The sequence below is a fragment of the Staurois parvus genome, unplaced genomic scaffold (assembly GCF_062004578.1).
Source record: "Staurois parvus isolate SC_StPar_1 unplaced genomic scaffold, SC_StPar_1.0 ptg001837l, whole genome shotgun sequence".
NCBI classification, from domain to species: Eukaryota; Metazoa; Chordata; class Amphibia; order Anura; family Ranidae; genus Staurois; species Staurois parvus.
Window position 1 is genome coordinate 177,317 of NW_028319633.1, and position 21,612 is coordinate 198,928.

Here is a 21,612-nt window from a genome sequence, read left to right on the forward strand (position 1 = left end):
GAGTCTGTCATGGTCCCTGTACGGCCTCCCATTGCTGCTGTCTCCATCGCCACACTCTGCTGCCATGTGCCACTTTCAGGTCTCTTCACACTGCTGGTGTGTTAAATTTTTTGACATAGGGTGCAGGCAGATTACGGGCCTCACATAGCTGCTGCCAGGCCCCTAATCTGCCATGGGCCCCTATATACCGCCTCCTCCTGCTGCTGCCAGGTCCAGAGTCTCTCATGGGTCCCTGTACGGCCTCCCATTGCTGCTGTCTCCATCGCCACACTCTGCTGCCATGTGCCACTTTCAGGTCTCTTCACACTGCTGGTGTGTTAAATTTTTTGACATAGGGTGCTGCAAGATAACGGGCCTCACATAGCTGCTGCCAGGCCCCTAATCTGCCATGGGCCCCTATATACCGCCTCCTCATGCTGCTGCCAAGTCCAGAGTCTGTCATGGTCCCTGTACGGCCTCCCATTGCTGCTGTCTCCATCGCCACACTCTGCTGCCATGTGCCACTTTCAGGTCTCTTCACACTGCTGGTGTGTTAAATTTTTTGACATAGGGTGCAGGCAGATTACGGGCCTCACATAGCTGCTGCCAGGCCCCTAATCTGCCATGGGCCCCTATATACCGCCTCCTCCTGCTGCTGCCAGGTCCAGAGTCTCTCATGGGTCCCTGTACGGCCTCCCATTGCTGCTGTCTCCATCGCCACACTCTGCTGCCATGTGCCACTTTCAGGTCTCTTCACACTGCTGGTGTGTTAAATTTTTTGACATAGGGTGCTGCAAGATAACGGGCCTCACATAGCTGCTGCCAGGCCCCTAATCTGCCATGGGCCCCTATATACCGCCTCCTCATGCTGCTGCCAAGTCCAGAGTCTGTCATGGTCCCTGTACGGCCTCCCATTGCTGCTGTCTCCATCGCCACACTCTGCTGCCATGTGCCACTTTCAGGTCTCTTCACACTGCTGGTGTGTTAAATTTTTTGACATAGGGTGCAGGCAGATTACGGGCCTCACATAGCTGCTGCCAGGCCCCTAATCTGCCATGGGCCCCTATATACCGCCTCCTCCTGCTGCTGCCAGGTCCAGAGTCTCTCATGGGTCCCTGTACGGCCTCCCATTGCTGCTGTCTCCATCGCCACACTCTGCTGCCATGTGCCACTTTCAGGTCTCTTCACACTGCTGGTGTGTTAAATTTTTTGACATAGGGTGCTGCAAGATAACGGGCCTCACATAGCTGCTGCCAGGCCCCTAATCTGCCATGGGCCCCTATATACCGCCTCCTCATGCTGCTGCCAAGTCCAGAGTCTGTCATGGTCCCTGTACGGCCTCCCATTGCTGCTGTCTCCATCGCCACACTCTGCTGCCATGTGCCACTTTCAGGTCTCTTCACACTGCTGGTGTGTTAAATTTTTTGACATAGGGTGCAGGCAGATTACGGGCCTCACATAGCTGCTGCCAGGCCCCTAATCTGCCATGGGCCCCTATATACCGCCTCCTCCTGCTGCTGCCAGGTCCAGAGTCTCTCATGGGTCCCTGTACGGCCTCCCATTGCTGCTGTCTCCATCGCCACACTCTGCTGCCATGTGCCACTTTCAGGTCTCTTCACACTGCTGGTGTGTTAAATTTTTTGACATAGGGTGCTGCAAGATAACGGGCCTCACATAGCTGCTGCCAGGCCCCTAATCTGCCATGGGCCCCTATATACCGCCTCCTCATGCTGCTGCCAAGTCCAGAGTCTGTCATGGTCCCTGTACGGCCTCCCATTGCTGCTGTCTCCATCGCCACACTCTGCTGCCATGTGCCACTTTCAGGTCTCTTCACACTGCTGGTGTGTTAAATTTTTTGACATAGGGTGCAGGCAGATTACGGGCCTCACATAGCTGCTGCCAGGCCCCTAATCTGCCATGGGCCCCTATATACCACCTCCTCCTGCTGCTGCCAGGTCCAGAGTCTCTCATGGGTCCCTGTACGGCCTCCCATTGCTGCTGTCTCCATCGCCACACTCTGCTGCCATGTGCCACTTTCAGGTCTCTTCACACTGCTGGTGTGTTAAATTTTTTGACATAGGGTGCTGCAAGATAACGGGCCTCACATAGCTGCTGCCAGGCCCCTAATCTGCCATGGGCCCCTATATACCGCCTCCTCATGCTGCTGCCAAGTCCAGAGTCTGTCATGGTCCCTGTACGGCCTCCCATTGCTGCTGTCTCCATCGCCACACTCTGCTGCCATGTGCCACTTTCAGGTCTCTTCACACTGCTGGTGTGTTAAATTTTTTGACATAGGGTGCAGGCAGATTACGGGCCTCACATAGCTGCTGCCAGGCCCCTAATCTGCCATGGGCCCCTATATACCGCCTCCTCCTGCTGCTGCCAGGTCCAGAGTCTCTCATGGGTCCCTGTACGGCCTCCCATTGCTGCTGTCTCCATCGCCACACTCTGCTGCCATGTGCCACTTTCAGGTCTCTTCACACTGCTGGTGTGTTAAATTTTTTGACATAGGGTGCAGGCAGATTACGGGCCTCACATAGCTGCTGCCAGGCCCCTAATCTGCCATGGGCCCCTATATACCGCCTCCTCCTGCTGCTGCCAGGTCCAGAGTCTCTCATGGGTCCCTGTACGGCCTCCCATTGCTGCTGTCTCCATCGCCACACTCTGCTGCCATGTGCCACTTTCAGGTCTCTTCACACTGCTGGTGTGTTAAATTTTTTGACATAGGGTGCAGGCAGATTACGGGCCTCACATAGCTGCTGCCAGGCCCCTAATCTGCCATGGGCCCCTATATACCACCTCCTCCTGCTGCTGCCAGGTCCAGAGTCTCTCATGGGTCCCTGTACGGCCTCCCATTGCTGCTGTCTCCATCGCCACACTCTGCTGCCATGTGCCACTTTCAGGTCTCTTCACACTGCTGGTGTGTTAAATTTTTTGACATAGGGTGCAGGCAGATTACGGGCCTCACATAGCTGCTGCCAGGCCCCTAATCTGCCATGGGCCCCTATATACCACCTCCTCCTGCTGCTGCCAGGTCCAGAGTCTCTCATGGGTCCCTGTACGGCCTCCCATTGCTGCTGTCTCCATCGCCACACTCTGCTGCCATGTGCCACTTTCAGGTCTCTTCACACTGCTGGTGTGTAAAATTTTTTGACATAGGGTGCTGCAAGATAACGGGCCTCACATAGCTGCTGCCAGGCCCCTAATCTGCCATGGGCCCCTATATACCGCCTCCTCATGCTGCTGCCAAGTCCAGAGTCTGTCATGGTCCCTGTACGGCCTCCCATTGCTGCTGTCTCCATCGCCACACTCTGCTGCCATGTGCCACTTTCAGGTCTCTTCACACTGCTGGTGTGTTAAATTTTTTGACATAGGGTGCAGGCAGATTACGGGCCTCACATAGCTGCTGCCAGGCCCCTAATCTGCCATGGGCCCCTATATACCGCCTCCTCCTGCTGCTGCCAGGTCCAGAGTCTCTCATGGGTCCCTGTACGGCCTCCCATTGCTGCTGTCTCCATCGCCACACTCTGCTGCCATGTGCCACTTTCAGGTCTCTTCACACTGCTGGTGTGTTAAATTTTTTGACATAGGGTGCAGGCAGATTACGGGCCTCACATAGCTGCTGCCAGGCCCCTAATCTGCCATGGGCCCCTATATACCGCCTCCTCCTGCTGCTGCCAGGTCCAGAGTCTCTCATGGGTCCCTGTACGGCCTCCCATTGCTGCTGTCTCCATCGCCACACTCTGCTGCCATGTGCCACTTTCAGGTCTCTTCACACTGCTGGTGTGTTAAATTTTTTGACATAGGGTGCTGCAAGATAACGGGCCTCACATAGCTGCTGCCAGGCCCCTAATCTGCCATGGGCCCCTATATACCGCCTCCTCATGCTGCTGCCAAGTCCAGAGTCTGTCATGGTCCCTGTACGGCCTCCCATTGCTGCTGTCTCCATCGCCACACTCTGCTGCCATGTGCCACTTTCAGGTCTCTTCACACTGCTGGTGTGTTAAATTTTTTGACATAGGGTGCAGGCAGATTACGGGCCTCACATAGCTGCTGCCAGGCCCCTAATCTGCCATGGGCCCCTATATACCACCTCCTCCTGCTGCTGCCAGGTCCAGAGTCTCTCATGGGTCCCTGTACGGCCTCCCATTGCTGCTGTCTCCATCGCCACACTCTGCTGCCATGTGCCACTTTCAGGTCTCTTCACACTGCTGGTGTGTTAAATTTTTTGACATAGGGTGCTGCAAGATAACGGGCCTCACATAGCTGCTGCCAGGCCCCTAATCTGCCATGGGCCCCTATATACCGCCTCCTCATGCTGCTGCCAAGTCCAGAGTCTGTCATGGTCCCTGTACGGCCTCCCATTGCTGCTGTCTCCATCGCCACACTCTGCTGCCATGTGCCACTTTCAGGTCTCTTCACACTGCTGGTGTGTTAAATTTTTTGACATAGGGTGCAGGCAGATTACGGGCCTCACATAGCTGCTGCCAGGCCCCTAATCTGCCATGGGCCCCTATATACCACCTCCTCCTGCTGCTGCCAGGTCCAGAGTCTCTCATGCCATGTGCCACTTTCAGGTCTCTTCACACTGCTGGTGTGTTTAATTTTTTGACATAGGGTGCAGGCAGATTACGGGCCTCACATAGCTGCTGCCAGGCCCCTAATCTGCCATGGGCCCCTATATACCGCCTCCTCATGCTGCTGCCAAGTCTAGAGTCTCTCATGGGTCCCTGTACGGCCTCCCATTGCTGCTGTCTCCATCGCCACACTCTGCTGCCATGTGCCACTTTCAGGTCTCTTCACACTGCTGGTGTGTTAAATTTTTTGACATAGGGTGCTGGCAGATTACGGGCCTCCTATAGCTGCTGCCAGGCCCCTAATCTGCCATGGGCCCCTATATACCGCCTCCTCATGCTGCTGCCAAGTTCAGAGTCTGTCATGGGTCCCTGTACGGCCTCCCATTGCTGCTGTCTCCATCGCCACACTCTGCTGCCATGTGCCACTTTCAGGTCTCTTCACACTGCTGGTGTGTTAAATTTTTTGACATAGGGTGCAGGCAGATTACGGGCCTCACATAGCTGCTGCCAGGCCCCTAATCTGCCATGGGCCCCTATATACCGCCTCCTCCTGCTGCTGCCAGGTCCAGAGTCTCTCATGGGTCCCTGTACGGCCTCCCATTGCTGCTGTCTCCATCGCCACACTCTGCTGCCATGTGCCACTTTCAGGTCTCTTCACACTGCTGGTGTGTTAAATTTTTTGACATAGGGTGCTGCAAGATAACGGGCCTCACATAGCTGCTGCCAGGCCCCTAATCTGCCATGGGCCCCTATATACCGCCTCCTCATGCTGCTGCCAAGTCCAGAGTCTGTCATGGTCCCTGTACGGCCTCCCATTGCTGCTGTCTCCATCGCCACACTCTGCTGCCATGTGCCACTTTCAGGTCTCTTCACACTGCTGGTGTGTTAAATTTTTTGACATAGGGTGCAGGCAGATTACGGGCCTCACATAGCTGCTGCCAGGCCCCTAATCTGCCATGGGCCCCTATATAACGCCTCCTCATGCTGCTGCCAAGTTCAGAGTCTGTCATGGGTCCCTGTACGGCCTCCCATTGCTGCTGTCTCCATCGCCACACTCTGCCATGTGCCACTTTCAGGTCTCCTCACACTGCTGGTGTGTTGAATTTTTTGACATAGGGTGCTGGCAGATTACGGGCCTCCTATAGCTGCTGCCAGGCCCCTAATCTGCCATAAGCCCCTATATACCGCCTCCTCATGCTGCTGCCAAGTCCAGAGTCTGTCATGGGTCCCTGTACGGCCTCCCATTGCTGCTGTCTCCATCGCCACACTCTGCCATGTGCCACTTTCAGGTCTCCTCACACACTGCTGGTGTGTTGAATTTTTTGACATAGGGTGCTGGCAGATTACGGGCCTCCTATAGCTGCTGCCAGGCCCCTAATCTGCCGTAGGCCCCTATATACCGCCTCCTCATGCTGCTGCCAGGTCCAGAGTCTCTCATGGGTCCCTGTACGGCCTCCCATTGCTGCTGTCTCCATCGCCACACTCTGCCATGTGCCACTTTCAGGTCTCCTCACACTGCTGGTGTGTTCCATTTTTTGTCATAGGGTGCTGGCAGATTATGGGCCTCCCATAACTGCTGCCAGGCCCCTAATCTGCCATGGGCCCCTATACCGACTCCTCATGCTGTGACGTTGCAACAAGGTGGAATTCAACCCTACATATGTTAGACCGCCTTTACGAACAGCAAAAGGCCATCACAGATTTCCTGATGTTAAAAGCAGATAAAGGTACTCCCTGTGTAACTTAGATGTCAGCCATTGGCAGCTCATGCGTGACACCTGCGCTTGCTCAGGCCCTTTGAGGAGGCCACGCTATTCGTGAGTCGGCAGGACTATGGGATGAACGACGTCATTCCTCTGTTGCACGTCCTGGAACAAATGCTGTTAACAATGGCTGGTCAGGGTGCGGTAGACGTGGCGCACAGATCTCAACGCCACATGGCCCCTGTGGGGGCAGGACTGGAAGAAGAGGAGGAGGTAGAGGAGGACATTGGTGCTCAGGAATTATTGAGTGAAATGGGTGGTTTTTCCACTCAGCGGACAGGAGTGGAGGAGCAGGAGCATCTGGTAGAGGAGGAGGAAGAGGAGACAGAGGACCTAGACGCACCGTGGCAGTATGCTGTGGAGATGGAGGCAGGGAGTCCCTCGCATTCCTTGGCACAAATGGCCCATAGCATGCTCGGTTGCTTGCGTAGCGACAGCCGAATAATAACCATCAGACAGAGGGATGACTTTTGGCTGTCCACCTTGTTGGACCCTCGCTACCGTTCAAAAATGGTGGCCTTTTTCACACCTGCTGAGAGGGAGGCCAAAATAACGTACTATAAAAAACACCTATGTAGTCAGCTGGTCTCTGCCTGTCTGCGCCAACGTCCATCCTCAGACACTGTGGGCCCTGTGCGCTCGTGTTCCGCTGCCATGGCAGCAGGGGAGGGGTGGGGTGGTAGGAGCAGTGGCAGCTCCACCAGCAGCGGCTGCCTCAGTCTGCAGTCGATGATGAGTAGCTTTCTTCACCAGCGCAGTGAGGAAACTACTAACCAGCCGCAGCAGCAGCAGCAGCATCAGGTGGACCTGGAGCAGGACCTCAAACAACAGGCTTAGGCCTACTTGGACAGCACCCTGCCAACCGAGGTAGACAATCCCCTTGACTACTGGGCAACGAAACTTGACCTTTGGCCCCAACTAGCTGAATTTGCCCTTGAAAGGCTGTCATGCCCGGCCAGTAGCGTGGCATCGGAGCGCGTGTTTAGTGCGGCAGGAGGTATTGCAACTCCGCGGAGGACACGACTGTCCACCCAAAGTGTGGAGAGACTGACGTTTGTGAAAATGAATCAGGCGTGGATTAGTCTGGATTTCAAACCACCAGTTCCTGACACAACTGACTAAATCCGCCATGAATCATGCCCCAAACATGTGCCACTTTCAGGTCTCCTCACACTGCTGGTGTGTTCCATTTTTTGTCATAGGGTGCTGGCAGATTACGGGCCTCCCATAGCTGCTGCCAGGCCCCTAATCTGCCATGGGCCCCTATACCGCCTCCTCATGCTGCTGCCAAGTCCAGAGTCTCTCATGGGTCCCTGTACGGCCTCCCATTGCTGCTGCCTCCATCGCCACACTCTGCCATGTGCCACTTTCAGGTCTCCTCACACTGCTGGTGTGTTCCATTTTTTGTCATAGGGTGCTGGCAGATTACGGGCCTCCCATAGCTGCTGCCAGGCCCCTAATCTGCCATGGGCCCCTATACCGCCTCCTCATGCTGCTGCCAGGTCCAGAGTCTCTCATGGGTCCCTGTACGGCCTCCCATTGCTGCTGTCTCCATCGCCACACTCTGCCATGTGCCACTTTCAGGTCTCCTCACACTGCTGGTGGGTTCCATTTTTTGTCATAGGGTGCTGGCAGATTACGGGCCTCCCATAGCTGCTGCCAGGCCCGTAATCTGCCATGGGCCCCCGTACCGACTCCTCATGCTGCTGCCAGGCCCGTAATCTGTCATGGGCCACTGTTGTCGCTTGTTGGCATATTCCGCTCGTTCAGATGCTCCTTCTCCTGCTACTCCTCTTCACGGATTCCGTCAGCAGTCTTTCTTGGAATCCGTTTCCAAGAGACAACAGTTTGCGAGCACGCACCCGACGGTGCAGAAGCTGAACGTCCTCCTGTCCAAGTTGCTGCTGCCAGGCTCGTAATCTGTCATGCGCCCCTGTACCGCCTCCTCATGCTGCTGCCAGGTCCAGAGTGTGTCATGGGCCCCCGTACCGACTCCTCATGCTGCTGCCAGGCCCGTAATCTGTCATGGGCCCCTGTACCGCCTCCCCATGCTGCTGCCAGGTCCAGAGTGTGTCATGGGTCCCTGTACGGCCTCCCATTGCTGCTGCCAGGCCCGTAATCTGCCATGGGCCCCTGTACCGACTCCTCATGCTGCTGCCAGGCCCGTAATCTGTCATGGGCCCCTGTACCGCCTCCTCATGCTGCTGCCAGGTCCAGAGTGTGTCATGGGTCCCTGTACGGCCTCCCATTGCTGCTGTCTCTATCGCCACACTCTGCCATGTGCCACTTTCAGGTCTCCTCACACTGCTGGTGGTTTCCATTTTTGTCATAGGGTGCTGTATGGCCTCCCATTGCTGCTGCCTCCACCGCCACACTGTGGCTCCACACTCTGGTTTTGGCCCCGTGACTGCCCAAATGAGTGAAGTGTGCGGTGATTCTAAGATCGACGGCACTCATCTGCATGTCATACTGACTGACAGTATTATTTCTCTTCCCCAGCAGACTCCAAGGGCATTTAAATTAAAGGTACAGTGTTCTGCACTAATATTAAGTCTCTCTGAAGCCTAGAAACACCCTTTTTTAAGTTAAATTCACAGCGAATTTATTCGACTCGAATCGAATATTGTCCACGAATTCGCCGAATCAGTCGAATCGAATTTTTCATTTCTTCGCTCATCTCTAGTAACCACACGACTTATCTACAGGACATACATACCTCTTCCTCCAGACGTGTACAATTCGGAGGACCAATCTCTCTCCTTCATTCATTTAACATTTTTACACCTCCAGACTGAGATCTTTATCATATCTCCTTCACTGCTGTCCAAAGTTTGGTCTTTTAAAATGTATCTCTATATCTGTACTATATCCAAAACTAAATAGAAAAAAATTAAATATAATAAGTGATATCAATATATAAAAAATTTTATACATTTATTTTTAAAAATAAAAAATCCAAAACATTTGATTTAGCCCAGTTTCACAAGACAAATAACTCAGTACATTTTTCTATAAATACTCCCCTTAAAGTTTATTTAAGCCAACATTTTTATATATTTTTTATTTTATATAATATAGTTTGATTTATATATGGATTAAAAAAAAAAGAAATATATATATATATATATATATATATATATATATATATTTTTTATTATTATTTTTTTACATTTAAATATATAAATCTAAATATATTAAATAGAAAAAAAAAGCAAACATTTTGGCTTTAGGTACACTTTAAGGGGTGTATTTATAAAATTTAAAGCGCTATTCATCCTATGAAACTGAATTTGTTCTGTGTAGATGGGGGCAAAACTTTATGTTTTTTTAGGCTATTTTCTCTCCAGGTCAATTTCCTTCACTGCTGTCCAAAGTTTGGTCTTTTAAGATGTATCTCTATAGCTGTACTATATCCAAAACTAAATAGAAAAAAATAAAATATAAGTGATATATATATATATATATATATATATATATATATAATTTTATAAATTTATTTTTAAGAAGAAAAAAATCTAAAACATGTGATTTAGCCCAGTTTCACAGGACAAATAGCTCAGTACATTTTTCTATAAATACGCCCCTTAAAGTTGATCTAAGCCAATATTTTTATATATTTTTTATTTTATATAATATAGTATGTGTGTATATATATATATATATATGTATATATATATATATATATTACATTTAAATATATAAATCTAAATATATTAAATAGAAGAAAAAGTAAACATTTTGGCTTTAGATACACTTTAAGGGGTGTATTTATAAAATTGAAAGCGCTATTCATCCCATGAAACTGCATTTGTTCTGTGCAGATGGGGCAATATTTTATGTTTTTTTTGGCTATTTTCTCTCCGGGTCCATTTCCTTCACTGCTATCCAAAGTCCAAAGTTTGGTCTTTTATAATGTATCTCTGTATCTGTACTATATCCAAAACTAAATAGAAAAAAATATAATAAGTGATGTATATATATAACATATTGTAAATGTATTTTTATATATTTGTTTATAAACCTGAAGAAAAAAATCCAGTACATGTGATTTATCCCAGTTTCCCAGGAAAAATAACTCTGAACATTTTTCTATAAATACACCCCTTAAAGTTTATCTAAGCCAATATTTTTATATATTTTTTATTTTATATAATATAGTTCAATATATATATATATATATATATATATAAATAATTAATCATATATATAATTATTATTATAAATATCAATTATATATATATATACAGTCATGGCCGAAATTGTTGGCACCCTTGATATTTTTCCTGAAAATCAAGTATTTCACACAAAAAAGGTATTGCATTAACACATGTTTTGCTATACACATGTTTATTCCCTTTGTATGTATTGGAACAAATATAAAACAGAGGCAGAAAAGCAAATATGACATAATGTCACACAAAACCCCAAAAATGGGCTGGACAAAAGTATTGGCACCCTTAACTTAATATTTGGTTGCACACCCTTTGGAAAACATAACTGAAATCAGTCGCTTCCTATAACCATCAATAAGCTTCTGACACCTCTCACCCGGAATTTTGGACCACTCTTCCTTTGCAAACAGCTCCAGGTCTCTCTTATTGGAAGGACACCTTTTCCCAACAGCAATTTTAAGATCTCTCCACAGGTGTTCAATGGGATTTAGATCTGGGCTCATTGCTGGCCACTTCAGAACTCTCCAGCGCTTCTTTGCCATCCATTTCTGAGTGCTTTTTGACGTATGTTTGGGGTCATTGTCCTGCTGGAAGACCCAGGATCTTGGACGCAAACCCAGCTTTCTGACACTGGGCCCTACAGTGCGACCCAAAATCCTTTGGTAATCCTCAGATTTCATGATGCCTTGCACACAGTCAAGGCACCCAGTGCCAGAGGCAGCAAAACAACCCCAAAACATCATTGAACCTCCACCATATTTTACCGTAGGTACTGTGTTTTGTTCTTTGTAGGCCTCATTCCGTTTTCGGTAAACAGTAGAATGATGTGCTTTACCGAAAAGCTCTATCTTGGTCTCATCTGTCCACAAGACGTTTTCCCAGAAGGCTTTTGGCTTACTCAAGTACATTTTGGCAAACTGTAGTCTTGCTTTTTTATGTCTCTGTGTCAGCAGTGGGGTCCTCCTGGGTCTCCTGCCATAGCGTTTCATTTCATTTAAATGTCGACGGATAGTTCGCGCTGACACTGATGCTCCCTGAGCCTGCAGGACAGCTTGAATGTCTTTGGAACATGTTTGGGGCTGCTTATCCACCATCCGGACTATTCTGCGTTGCAATCTTTCATCAATTTTCCTCATCCGTCCACGACCAGGGAGATTAGCTACAGTGCCATGGGTTGCAAACTTCTTGATAATGTTGCGCACTGTGGACAAAGGCAAATCTAGTTCTCTGGAGATGGACTTGTAACCTTGAGATTGTTGATATTTTGCCACAATTTTGGTTCTCAGGTCCTCAGACAGTTCTCGTCTCCTCTTTCTGTTGTCCATGCTTAGTGTGGCACAGACAGACACACAATGCAAAGGTTAAGTGAACGTCTCTCCTTTTTATCTGCTTTCAGGTGTGATTTCTATATTGGCCACACCTGTTACTTGCCCCAGGTGAGTTTACAGGAGCATCACATGCTTGTAACATTCTTATTTATCCGCAGTTGTGAAAGGGTGCCAATACTTTTGTCCAGCCCATTTTTGGAGGTTTGTGTGACATTATGTCGAATTTGCTTTCTTTCCTCCCTTTTTTTGTTTTGTCCCAATACACACAAAGGGAATAAACATGTGTATAGCAAAACATGTGTTAATGCAATACGTTTCGTGAGAAATACATGATTTTCAGGAAAAATATCAAGGGTGCCAACAATTTCGGCCATGACTGTATATATATATATATATAACATGTATTTTTTTAATAAATATATATATATATATATATATATATATATATATATATATAATTATTTATTTATTTATTTTTTACACCTGCATGAGATCTTTATAAGATTTCCTTCACTGTTGTCCAAAGTTTGCTCTTTTAAAATGTATCTCTATATCAGTATATAATTAATATTAATTTAAAAAAAAAAAAATATATATATATATATATATTTTTTTTTTTTAATTAATATTTTTTTTTACATTTAAATATATAAATCTAAATATATTAAATAGAAAAAAAAGTAAACATTTTGGCTTTAGGTACACTTTAAGGGGTGTATTTGTAAATTTTAAAGAGCTATTCATTCCATGAAACTGCACTTGTTCTGTGCAGATGGGGCACATTTTATGCTTTTTTTGGCTATATTCTCTCCGGGTTCAAATTTTCTTCATAAAGTGAATCAGGAAAACACTACATGATGGCCACTAGATGGAATTGATGATCATAAGAAATAAAAACTATTTTTGTCGGCTCCATCTTGTGGCCACAATGTGCTATTTTCCTGATTCGTTCTAAGAAGATCATTGGGCCTGGTGACAAAACAGCCTGAACACATTTTATTTTGCCCCCCCCTCCCCCCCCCATTGGCCCAGAATGAATGTTGTGCCGTTAAATACACCCCAAAGGGTTACCAACCTGAGTCTACAGCTGCTCATGGACACAGAACCGTAATGGCCAGGTCTGGACAGATCTGATCCTGATGTCTGTGGCCACCTCCAGACCCTGTTAGATGCTCAAATTGGACATCTTGGGGAAAGGTCAAAGTTGTGCGGTAAATTTTGGTGATTGAAATAGTTTCTTCACCAAATTAGCTGAGGAAAGCCACGGTGCTCCCTGTCACCAAGACATCGTCCATTATGGGTCAAGTACGGGTTCACTTCACCTAGGAGGTGCTTTTTGTCCTCCAACCATCTCGAGAACTTCGCCTAGGGGGTGCTTTTTGTCCTCCAACCATCTTGATAACTTCACCTAGGGGGTGCTTTTTGTCCTCCAACCATCTCGAGAACTTCGCCTAGGGGGTGCTTTTTGTCCTCCAACCATCTCGCGAACTTCGCCTAGGAGGTGTTTTCTGTCCACCAACCATCTCGAGAACTTCGCCTAGGAGGTGCTTTTTGTCCTCCAATCATCTTGAGAACTTCACCTAGGAGGTGCTTTTTGTCCTCCAACCATCTGGAGAACTTCGCCTAGGAGGTGCTTTTTGTCTTCCAACCATCTCGAAAACTTCGCCTAGGAGGTGCTTTTTGTCCTCCAACGATCTCGTGAACTTCGCCTAGGAGGTGCTTTTTGTCCTCCAACCATCTCGAACTTCACCTAGGAGGTGCTTTTTGTCCACCAACCATCTCGAGAGCTTCGCCTAGGAGGTGCTTTTTGTCCTCCAACCATCTCGAGAACTTCGCCTAGGAGGTGCTTTTTGTCCTCCAACCATCTCGAGAACTTCGCCTAGGAGGTGCTTTTTGTTCTCCAAACATCTTGAGAACTTCACCTAGGAGGTGCTTTTTGTACTCCAACCATCTCGAGAACTTCACCTAGGAGGTGCTTTTTGTCCTCTAACCATCTCGAGAACTTCGCCTAGGAGGTGCTTTTTGTCCTCTAACCATCTCAAGAACTTCGCCTAGGAGGTGCTTTTTGTCCACATCCATCTCGAGAACTTCACCTAGGAGGTGGTTTTTGTCCTCCAACCATCTCGAGAACTTCACCTAGGAGGTGCTTTTTGTCCACATCCATCTCGAGAACTTCACCTAGGAGGTGGTTTATGTCCTCCAACCATCTCGAGAACTTCACCTAGGAGGTGCTTTTTGTCCTCCAACCATCTCGAGAACTTCGCCTAGGAGGTGCTTTTTGTCCTCCAACCATCTCGAGAACTTCGCCTAGGAGGTGCTTTTTGTCCTCTAACCATCTCAAGAACTTCGCCTAGGAGGTGCTTTTTGTCCACATCCATCTCGAGAACTTCACCTAGGAGGTGGTTTTTGTCCTCCAACCATCTCGAGAACTTCACCTAGGAGGTGCTTTTTGTCCACATCCATCTCGAGAACTTCACCTAGGAGGTGGTTTATGTCCTCCAACCATCTCGAAAACTTCACCTAGGAGGTGCTTTTTGTCCTCCAACCATCTCGAGAACTTCGCCTAGGAGGTGCTTTTTGTCCTCCAACCATCTCGAGAACTTCGCCTAGGAGGTGCTTTTTGTCCTCTAACCATCTCAAGAACTTCGCCTAGGAGGTGCTTTTTGTCCACATCCATCTCGAGAACTTCACCTAGGAGGTGGTTTTTGTCCTCCAACCATCTCGAGAACTTCACCTAGGAGGTGCTTTTTGTCCTCCAACCATCTCGAGAACTTCCATCACTGCTTCTCTTCACCAGTTCAACACCCGATATATGAGCTTATATGGTAGAACCCTTAACCGTACCGTCTTCCTCTCTCCAGGGTGAAGAACGTTCTCTTGAAATCTAACTGCGTCCTCGAAGCTTTCGGAAACGCCAAAACCAACCGGAACGACAATTCCAGTAGATTTGGCAAGTACATGGACATCAACTTTGACTTCAAGGGTGACCCGACTGGAGGACACATCAACAACTACCTGCTGGAAAAGGTGAGCGAAGCCGTACAGAGGAATGCTCTACCTCCCACGCCAAACACGTACCCTTCTAAGGATTTTGCCAGAAATTGATTTGAAGTTGAAATGACCAATTTCAGTTTTGTTGAAATTCCATCTTCCTTGGCCTCGGATATATATAAAATTTATTTTTTATTTTTATTTTTTTTACTCAATTTTAGCTATCATTGCTAATAATAAAACAATAATATTATAATAATAATAATAATAATTTATATGTATACATTTTAAAAAATATATTTAAAAATTTTTGAAACAAGGTGCCACTGATAATAATAATAATAATAATAATTATTATTATACTTTTTTAAGTTCAAAATATTTTTTTCCAAGTTCTTTTAAAATTTTAAAAATAATAACTTTAAAAAAATAAAAATAGATTAAATGAGCTACCACTGCAAATAATAATAATGATAATAATAATATTTTTAAAGTTCTTTTTTAAGTTTTTGCAAAAAAATTTAAAATAAAAAATAGATGAAATGAGCTAGCAATAATATTAGTACTTTTTTTAAGTTCCAAAAAATATTTTTTCTCCAAGTTCTTTTAAAGTTTTAAAAATAATAACTTAAAAAAAATTAAAATAGATGAAATGAGCTACCACAGCAAATAATAATAATAATGATGATGATAATAATAATAATGATGATAATAATAATAATATTTTTAAAGTTCTTTTTAAAGTTTTTGAAAAAAACATTTAAAAATAAAAAAAATAGATGAAATGAGCTACCACTGCAAATAATAATAATAATAATAATAATTATAATTATAATAATAATGATAATAATATTTTTTAAAGTTCTTTTTAAAGTTCTTGAAAAAAAAAAAGTAAAATAAAAAAAATAGATGTAGCAATAATAATTATAATAGTACTTTTTTTTAAGTTCCAAAAAATATTTTTTTCTAAGTTTTTTTAATGTGTCAAAATAAAAATGAGATGTAATGAGCTACCACTGCTTAAGAAAATAATAATAATAATAATAATAATAATGACAACATTAATTAACTTTTTCTATGTTTTAATTTAATTTTTTTAATTTTTAAAAGTTTTTTTAAAATAAAATAAATTGTAAAAAAATAAAAAAAATAAAAAAAAGAAGAAGTGACGTACTGGTAAAAAACAGCCCAGGGCAAATTTTAAAAGTTTAAGAAAGAATCTGATCTACTCATTTTACAAGTCCATAATAGAGAATCAGAGTCTCCATACAGTTGGATTCACCTGATTGGATACAAGCCGTTCACCCAACACCATCCATGTCTGATATTCCACCAATTGTCTTTGTTTTTGTATCCTCCATCCACTACAATGTAAGTCTGAGGAATATTTGGTAAAATGATTTTTGCCATCACTGGGTTACTGTGCTTCTCTATGCACTCTCAGCAGATCGAATGTATGAATGGTGAACAATGGGCATCGTAGCCACTAGATGGCGCTGAGTTTCATAGTAAATACGTATGCTCATCATCTCCATCTAGTGGCCATCATGCAGTATTGTCCCCATTCACACATTCGATCTGCTGTGACGGTAGCCATAGGATGTTCCGGGGGACGGACAGCTGACCCGCGTCTCATAATTCTTCTCTCATTCCAGTCTCGGGTCCTCAAGCAGCAGCCGGGAGAGAGAAACTTCCATTCATTCTACCAGGTGAGCCAGTCTCTGACCGTCTCCTGTACTATGTCCGCAGTCTCTGGTCATCTCCTGTACTGTGTCCGCAGTCTCTGGTCATCTCCTGTACTATGTCCGCAGTCTCTGGTCATCTCCTGTACTGTGTCCGCAGTCTCTGGTCATCTCCTGTACTATGTCCGCAGTCTCTGGTCATCTCCTGTACTATGTCCGCAGTCTCTGGTCATCACCTGTACTGTGTCCGCAGTCTCTGGTCATCTCCTGTACTATGTCCGCAGTCTCTGGTCATCTCCTGTACTATGTCCGCAGTCTCTGGTCATCTCCTGTACTATGTCCGCAGTCTTTGGTCATCTCCTGTACTGTGTCCGCAGTCTCTGGTCATCTCCTGTACTGTGTCCGCAGTCTCTGACCATCTCCTGTACTATGTCTGCAGTCTCTGGTCATCTCCCGTACTGTGTCTGCAGTCTCTGGTCATCTCCTGTACTGTGTCTGCAGTCTCTGACCATCTCCTGTACTGTGTCTGCAGTCTCTGGTCATCTCCTGTACTGTGTCTGCAGTCTCTGACCATCTCCTGTACTGTGTCCGCAGTCTCTGACCATCTCCTGTACTGTGTCTGCAGTCTCTGGTCATCTCCCGTACTGTGTCTGCAGTCTCTGGTCATCTCCTGTACTGTGTCTGCAGTCTCTGACCATCTCCTGTACTGTGTCTGCAGTCTCTGACCATCTCCTGTACTATGTCCGCAGTCTCTGACCATCTCCTGTACTATGTACGCAGTCTCTGACCGTCTCCTGTACTATGTCCGCAGTCTCTGGTCATCTCCTGTACTGTGTCCGCAGTCTCTGACTATCCCCTGTACTATGTCTGCAGTCTCTGGTCATCTCCTGTACTATGTCAGCAGTCTCTGGTCATCTCCTGTACTGTGTCCGCAGTCTCTGACCATCTCCTGTACTATGTCTGCAGTCTCTGACCATCTCCTGTACTGTGTCCGCAGTCTCTGGTCATCTCCTGTACTATGTCTGCAGTCTCTGGTCATCTCCTGTACTATGTCCGCAGTCTCTGGTCATCTCCTGTACTCTGTCTGCAGTCTCTGGTCATCTCCTGTACTGTGTCCGCAGTCTCCGGTCATCTCCTGTACTATGTCCGCAGTCTCTGGTCATCCCCTGTACTGTGTCCGCAGTCTCTGATCATCTCCTGTACTCTGTCTGCAGTCTCTGGTCATCTCCTGTACTATGTCCGCAGTCTCTGACCATCTCCTGTACTCTGTCTGCAGTCTCTGATCATCTCCTGTACTCTGTCTGCAGTCTCTGACCATCTCCTGTACTATGTCCGCAGTCTCTGACCATCTCCTGTACTATGCCTGCAGTCTCTGGTCATCTCCTGTACTATGTCTGCAGTCTCTGACCATCTCCTGTACTGTGTCCGCAGTCTCCGGTCATCTCCTGTACTATGTCCGCAGTCTCTGGTCATCCCCTGTACTGTGTCCGCAGTCTCTGACAATCTCCTGTACTCTGTCTGCAGTCTCTGGTCATCTCCTGTACTGTGTCCTCAGTCTCTGGTCATCTCCTGTACTGTGTCCGCAGTCTCTGGTCATCTCCTGTACTATGTCTGCAGTCTCTGGTCATCTCCTGTACTATGTCTGCAGTCTCTGGTCATCTCCTGTACTATGTCCGCAGTCTCTGGTCATCTCCTGTACTATGTCTGCAGTCTCTGGTCATCTCCTGTACTATGTCCGCAGTCTCTGGTCATCTCCTGTACTGTGTCCGCAGTCTCTGGTCATCTCCTGTACTGTGTCCGCAGTCTCTGGTCATCTCCTATACTATGTCCGCAGTCTCTGGTCATCTCCTGTACTGTGTCCGCAGTCTCTGACCATCTCCTGTACTGTGTCCGCAGTCTCTGGTCATCCCCTGTACTGTGTCCGCAGTCTCTGGTCATCTCCTGTACTATGTCCGCAGTCTCTGGTCATCCCCTGTACTATGTCCGCAGTCTCTGGTCATCTCCTGTACTATGTCCGCAGTCTCTGGTCATCTCCTGTACTGTGTCCGCAGTCTCTGGTCATCTCCTGTACTGTGTCCGCAGTCTCTGACCATCTCCTGTAGTATGTCCGCAGTCTCTGACCATCTCCTGTAGTATGTCTGCAGTCTCTGACCATCTCCTGTACTATGTCTGCAGTCTCTGACCATCTCCTGTACTGTGTCTGCAGTCTCTGACCATCTCCTGTGCTATGTCTGCAGTCTCTGGTCATCTCCTGTACTGTGTCCGCAGTCTCTGACCATCTCCTGTGCTATGTCTGCAGTCTCTGGTCATCTCCCGTACTGTGTCTGCAGTCTCTGGTCATCTCCTGTACTGTGTCTGCAGTCTCTGGTCATCTCCTGTACTGTGTCTGCAGTCTCTGGTCATCTCCTGTACTGTGTCTGCAGTCTCTGGTCATCTCCTGTACTGTGTCTGCAGTCTCTGGTCATCTCCTGTACTGTGTCCGCAGTCTCTGGTCATCTCCTGTACTGTGTCTGCAGTCTCTGGTCATCTCCCGTACTGTGTCTGCAGTCTCTGGTCATCTCCTGTACTGTGTCTGCAGTCTCTGGTCATCTCCCGTACTGTGTCCGCAGTCTCTGGTCATCTCCTGTACTGTGTCCGCAGTCTCTGGTCATCTCCTGTACTGTGTCTGCAGTCTCTGGTCATCTCCTGTACTGTGTCCGCAGTCTCTGGTCGTCTCCTGTACTATGTCTGCAGTCTCTGGTCATCTCCTGTACTGTGTCTGCAGTCTCTGGTCATCTCCTGTACTGTGTCTGCAGTCTCTGGTCATCTCCTGTACTGTGTCTGCAGTCTCTGGTCATCTCCTGTACTGTGTCTGCAGTCTCTGGTCATCTCCTGTACTGTGTCCGCAGTCTCTGGTCATCTCCTGTACTGTCCGCAGTCTCTGGTCATCTCCTGTACTGTGTCTGCAGTCTCTGGTCATCTCCTGTACTGTGTCTGCAGTCTCTGGTCATCTCCTGTACTGTGTCTGCAGTCTCTGGTCATCCCCTGTACTGTGTCCGCAGTCTCTGGTCATCTCCTGTACTGTCCGCAGTCTCTGGTCATCCCCTGTACTGTGTCTGCAGTCTCTGGTCATCTTCTGTACTATGTCTGCAGTCTCTGGTCATCTCCTGTACTGTGTCTGCAGTCTCTGGTCATCTCCTGTACTGTGTCTGCAGTCTCTGGTCATCTCCTGTAATACACAAAACATATTAAACATCTGGTGCAGCTTTACAGTGTCTTGGCGGATGAATTGATATTCAGAATTTGCTGATATTTAGTGGAATTTATAGATTGAGATCTGAAGTATAAGAGAGGGATGGAGAGGGATGGAGAGGGATGGAGGTGGATGGAGGTGGATGGAGGTGGATGGAGAGGGATGGAGGTGGATGGAGAGGGATGGAGGTGGATGGAGGTGGATGGAGAGGGATGGAGGTGGATGGAGAGGGATGGAGGTGGATGGAGAGGGATGGAGGTGGATGGAGGTGGATGGAGAGGGATGGAGGTGGATGGAGAGGGATGGAGGTGGATGGAGGTGGATGGAGAGGGATGGAGAGGGATGGAGAGGGATGGAGGTGGATGGAGTGGGATGGAGGTGGATGAAGGTGGATGGAGGAGGATGGAGGAGGATGGAGAGGGATGGAGGTGGATGGAGAGGGATGGAGGTGGATGGAGAGGGATGGAGGTGGATGGAGGAGGATGGAGGTGGATGGAGAGGGATGGAGGAAGATGGAGAGGGATGGAGAGGGATGGAGGTGGATGGAGGTGGATGGAGAGGGATGGAGGTGGATGGAGAGGGATGGAGGTGGATGGAGGTGGATGGAGAGGGATGGAGGTGGATGGAGGTGGATGGAGGGGGATGGAGGTGGATGGAGAGGGATGGAGGTGGATGGAGAGGGATGGAGGTGGATGGAGGTGGATGGAGGTGGATGGAGGGGGATGGAGGTGGATGGAGAGGGATGGAGAGGGATGGAGGTGGATGGAGGGGGATGGAGGTGGATGGAGGTGGATGGAGAGGGATGGAGAGGGATGGAGAGGGATGGAGGTGGATGGAGGGGGATGGAGGTGGATGGAGAGGGATGGAGGTGGATGGAGGGGGATGGAGGTGGATGGAGAGGGATGGAGAGGGATGGAGGTGGATGGAGGAGGATGGAGGGGGATGTAGGTGGATGGAGGAGGATGGAGGGGGATGGAGGTGGATGGAGGAGGATGGAGGTGGATGGAGAGGGAAATGTCTACAACATAGACTGTAGTGAAGTGCATTTCTGCTGTGTACTGATCACATGACTTGGTCTTCCAGCTGCTACTGGGGGCTCCGGAGTCTTTACTGAGCTCCTTCCACCTGCAGAGGGACCCCGCAGTCTACGTCTTCACCAGAGAGGGCGCCAATGTAAGTGACCAGAAACACCAATAATTGGAGGGGCTTCACTGAACCGATCCCAGAAACAAGCGCAATAATTGTCTCTGAGCGCCTGATCACCTGATCACATGATTACCTGATTACCTGATTATCTGATTACCTGATCACATGATTACCTGATCACCTGATCACAATAACCTGATCACGGGGAGTCCATGGCAGCAAAAATCATTACAAATAAAACATTTATGATAATAAATACTTATAGTACTACTAAACACTAATACACCTACTACTCCTCCTCCTACTACTACTACTCCTACTGCTACTACTCCTCCTACTACTACTACTACTCCTCCTACTACTACTACTACTACTACTACTCCTACTACTCCTACTATTACTACTACTACTACTACTACTCCTACTACTCCTACTACTCCTACTATTACTACTACTACTACTACTACTCCTACTACTCCTACTATTACTACTACTACTACTACTACTACTCCTACTATTACTACTACTACTCCTACTACTCCTACTATTACTACTACTACTACTACTACTACTATTACTACTACTACTACTCCTACTATTACTACTACTACTCCTACTACTCCTACTATTACTACTACTACTACTACTACTATTACTACTACTACTACTCCTACTATTACTACTACTACTACTACTCCTCCTACTACTACTACTACTACTACTACTATTACTACTACTACTA

The 21,612-nt window shown here is 47.3% G+C and overlaps 1 long non-coding RNA gene across 1 annotated transcript; it reads left to right on the top strand.

Annotated features, from left to right (window-relative positions):
• Positions 1–14,047: 14,047 nt before the first annotated feature.
• LOC149434102 (uncharacterized) lies at positions 14,048–20,897 on the top strand. The gene is made up of 3 exons (XR_016308812.1): positions 14,048–14,846; positions 16,466–16,519; positions 20,808–20,897. It is a non-coding gene; the product is annotated as an uncharacterized LOC149434102 (long non-coding RNA).
• The last annotated feature ends 715 nt before the right edge of the window (positions 20,898–21,612 follow it).